General features: G+C 37.4%; 1 non-coding gene across 1 annotated transcript; it reads right to left on the bottom strand.

Moving 5' to 3' along the window:
* Positions 1-209: 209 nt before the first annotated feature.
* On the bottom strand, positions 210-369 carry LOC129668488 (U1 spliceosomal RNA). Its single transcript, XR_008718925.1, has one exon. It is a non-coding gene; the product is annotated as a U1 spliceosomal RNA (small nuclear RNA).
* Between the last annotated feature and the right edge of the window lie 4520 nt (positions 370-4889).

Raw genomic sequence — 4889 nt, 5'->3', positions numbered from 1 at the left:
GACACACTTATTATGTACTGACTTTTGAATGACTCTGAATATTCAAACAGAGATTCTCAAGCTTCTCTCCTGAATGTTTAACTAACTGAGGTGTCTCCAGAAGTAAACATTATAGTTATAAAATGTTATAGATCCTTTCATTCTTTTTTCATTCATTCTTTCTTTCTTTCATCTTTCCTCCCTTCCTTTTATAATTTTTATTTCTTATAGTGGAGAGCGCTTAAACAGTCCCCCACTGCCACAAATTGTGCAGTTAAGCTTCCCACATATGGGGAAATTGTGGGGTCAGCGCATAGAGAGTGCAATGGATAGGCCTTGCACTGGGAAACAATGTTCACGGTCACGGCATATCCCCTGCCACATAAGTATATAAATCACATTGGTATGCCAAACGTTTACTTAAGTTTCAGGTTTTGACAAAAAAGTAATATGTGCTAATGTGCCCATTTGCTTTATGTTAATAGGAAATATTGCATATTACATATTAGCAAAAGGAGGTGATTTAAATTCATACCTCCAGAATTGTAGAAAAAAATCTCTTGTGTATTGTATGGATACAACACTTGTCAATTAAAAAAAACTATGCCCTATAGCTGAGGCAGGAAACAAAGGTGGGACATTCTACAGGCAGCAGGGATTCTAGTATAGAGACAGGAGCAGGGGAGTCAACTGAAAAAGATGTGAGGCAGATGGCCAGATGGTACCTGAGCACAGGTAACCAGCCATTTGGCCAAGTGTAGAATAGAATAATAGCTTATTTTAAGCTATGAGCTAGTCAGAGAAGAGCCTAACTCTATGGCCTAGGTAACTGTAAATTATATTCTGAATCTCATGGATCATTATTTTCAGGGAGCTACGGAGGGAAGAGGAAAAGCACTGCACCCTCCTGCAGCACAGGGTCCTATCAGTTGCAGGAAGAAATGCAGTCTAAATATTTTTAAAACATGCATCTTCCTGCCTGAAGTATTTGTGTTCTCCTTTGGTCTCCACTAGCATTTGCACCCCCTTTGTCATACCTATAGATACACTCACACACTTAAAAACATGCAAATAAAACTAAACTAAAACTTTAATTAGAAAAGGAAATAATCTGAACCAAAACTAATGTTGTATAAAATAATAAAAATTTCTTTTTTATAAAATAGTTTGAATAAAGTATAATTAATTTAGTCTTGAAATTATGATTTCATATTAACTTGTGTTTTAATTAAACAAACATACTGTAAACTGGGAAGATTTATTATACATTAGCTGAAACATTTTCATTAAATAAGAAAAAATGCTTGTATTCTTCAACATATTTATATATGCGAAACATGGTATTTCATTATAGGTGTATTATGTAGCACAGTTTAGCAAATTGAACCTTGTATTTCAGTTAGACAATTACAATAAGCCTGTTGATTGACCCAATGATTTTGCTAGGGAGCTACAAAATTCATAAATAATGAATACACTTAAGGATCAATAGTGCTCTGATTTCATTTGCTTTCATCAACTATTCAAATTAGCTATTTGATACTAGAATGTTTTAATAAAGAGCTACACATATTAATAATGTTATCTATTAACTAAAATTAGCTATGTTCAATATGCCAATCAGTTTCTGGTAGTTACTGGCCTATCATCTCGTACACTCTTTTTTCTGATAAAGGAAGCTGAACCTGCAATGGTTTTTTAACTAGAGACAAAATTCTGGAATTTCCTAGGATTCCTAACTGCTCAAATTTGTTAAAATTCTGCCCAGGACGACTTGGCAGTGATTTCACTTTTCAGTGTTTTCTTTTCTGATTAAGAAAAGATACCTAAGGAAATGAGTTATTTTTATTTTCACTCCATAATGACTTATAAAGGATACTGTACTTCAGGGTCTTTTTTTGTTTGTTTGTTTGTTTTCTTCAATTTAATTTAATTATATATTTATTTATTACAGTTTATTCACTTTGAATCCCAGTTGTAGCCTTTCCCTCATCCCCTCGAAATCCCATTCTCTGTCCCTCTTCTCCTCCCATACCCCACCGAGTCCACTGATAGTAGAGGTCTTCCTTCCCTTCTATCTGATCTTAACCTATGAGGTCTCACCAGGACTGGCTGCATGGTCTTCCTCTGTGGCTTCACAAGGCTACAACCCCCTCCTGGGGGAGATGATCAAAGAGCCAGCCACTGAGTTCATTTCAAATACAGCCCTCTACTCCTTACTAGGGAACCCACTTGGAAACAGAGCAGACAATGGGCTTCCTTTGAACAGGGGGTCTAGGTCCTCTCCTTGTGTGCTACTCCTTTGGAACATCAATCTCTGCTGGCCCACACGTTCTCCTTGTGAAGTTCCTGTCCCTTCCAGGTCTTTCTATCTCCTCCCCCTTCTTTCATAAGATTTCCTGTACTCTGTCCAAAGTTTGGCGATTAGTCTCAGCATTTGCTTTGATACCCTGCTGGGTAGATTGTTTCAGAGGCCCTCTGTGGTAGGTTCCTGTCATGTTTCCTGTCTCCAGATTCTGTTGTAGGTAACAATTAATATTCACTATTAATAAATCTTCTGGTAAAGCTTGCTGTTAATCCTAAACAGCTGTATACCCAAATCACCACACAGAAGCTGGGATTTATTTAATTAACTTAGAACACAATGCTGGGCAATAGTTGCTCCATCCCAAACCTCCAAGTTCATGCAGTTTCTACCATTCAGATTTCCCACAGTATACTTGCTTTTTGTGATATATTAGGTCCAGTCCATCTCTTCATGTCGTTCCAAGACCTTTCCTCCTGCCTCTGATCTCCCAGCTCTCTCCTGCCCTTTCCTGCCATTCTTTCCTGTCCTCTGGCTCCTCCTCTCTCCCGCCTACTCCTTCCTCTCTATTGCTCAACACTGTGGCTGGTTGTTTTATTTTTTCATGTTTACACAAAGTTGAGACAGGTGATGCATAAAATAAGTATCACAATGCAATGTCTGGATTGAAACCAGAGAGCGGGGGGGGGAGAAATCAGCATTTGAATGAACGAGAGTAAGGTGTACACATTGCAAAAGAACATTATACCAACATGGCTCTTTTATAAGACTCCCTGCACTCTGCCCAAAGTTTGGTTGAGTCTCAGCCTCTTCCTGGATACCTCGATCAGTAGAAACTTTCAGAAGCCATCTGTTACAGGCTCCTGTCCTTTTCCCTGTCTTCTCCTGCTTCCAATGTCTACCACATTTGTCCTTCTGATTGGGATTAAACAACTTCCCTAGGGTCCTCCTTGTTGTTTAGCTTCTTTAGGACTGTGGATTTTCATATGTTTATCCTATATTATATGGCCAATATCCACTTATCAGTGACTATATATCATATCTGTCTTCTGAGTTACCTCACTCAGGATGATCTTTTCTAGTTCCCACCATTTGCCTATAAATTTCATGTTTTCCTTGTTTTTAATTGCTGAGTAGTAATACCCAAAAGAACCCCACCATTCAATAAGGACATTTCCTCAACCATGTGCATAGCAGCTTTTTTTGTAATAGCCTGAATCTGGAAACAACTTAGATGTCCTTCAACAGAGGAATGGATACTGAAAATGTGGTACATTTATACAAAAGTACCATATTTCATGATTGAAATCCCAGTTTTGAGTTCTATTTTTTGTTTGTTTTGTTGTATATTTGTTTTTTATTAATTAATTCAATTTACATGCCTTTCATATCCCCCTCCCTCTTCTCTTCCTAGTCCCACTCTCCTTCTCACATCCCCTTTCCCTTATTCCTCAGAATAGAGGAGTAGCCCTACCTAGACACCCCAGCTCATCTATTCACATGAGACCAGAGGAGTTTGTCTTCCTCCCCTTTGGCTTTGGAGGGAAGGAAAATCAGGGAGAAGTTATCAAAAATCAGACAACATATTCTGTGTCAGGGATTATACCCCATTCCCCTAACTTGTGGGCTAACATGAAGCCCAAGAAGTCACGGAACATTACCAATCTCATTTTATGAAGCCACAGTCACCCTGATTCATAAGCTGCACAAAGACTCAACAAAGAAAGAAAAATTCACACCAATCTTTCTTATGAATATTGATGAAAAATATTTAATAAGGTACTTGCAAATTGAATTGAAGAATATATCAAACACATCATCAAGTAGGCTTCTTCCCATGGATGCAGGCATGGTTCAACACACAAAAATCCATCAATATAATCTACCATAAAAACAAATAAAATAAAAAAAACAGTTTTAATTGCAACTTTGTTTCCTTCTTATCCACAGTCTCCTCCTGGAAAGAAAAAAACATTTGAATGAAAGGTAAGTAATATTTATTTTTATTATCTATTTAAAGAAAAGTAGATTTCTCGAGAGGCAAGGAATGTTCAACATTAATGGAGCACAGTGCATGTCTGAGAGTTCTTACAAAGTACAGCCTGCAGATGGAGCAGAAAAGTTGTTATAGCCAGAAACCAGGACTGCTTTGAAATAGTGTCTACTGGACACAAGCAATCATGAACACACACATCTATAGCTGCCTGTACAGGATGTGAACAAGATCAAGTCTGTCAATATTCCAGCATAAATGGGAGAGTGGCTGAAAAGCCTTACCCAGCTCAAGAGCTATTTGTAGCTACCTGATATCCGCAAAGGTAGAGAGTGTCATTTTATTCAGGGAAGTCTTATTTGTGATCATTTGTATCTTTCAATAACCTTTAACTACTATGATCTAGGCAGTGACCTCCTTTGTGTTCCTCACAATTGGAGTTATAGACTCTACAATTAAATTAGTAGTAAAAAAAAAAAAAAAACAGTTGAAAGGTTTCACATTATAGCATAGACCATACCTAATTGGATGTTTTTGTAACCAAGTGCATTTGAGTAGCACTAATTTTGACTCTTGAACCATTAGAAAAACAAGTAAGATGTGAACTTGGTA

The sequence above is a fragment of the Psammomys obesus genome, unplaced genomic scaffold, assembly GCF_907164565.1.
Source record: "Psammomys obesus unplaced genomic scaffold, mPsaObe1.curated_primary_1811, whole genome shotgun sequence".
NCBI lineage: Eukaryota > Metazoa > Chordata > Mammalia > Rodentia > Muridae > Psammomys > Psammomys obesus.
Note: the sequence above shows the minus strand (reverse complement) of the source record. Positions and strands in the feature narration are given on the sequence as shown.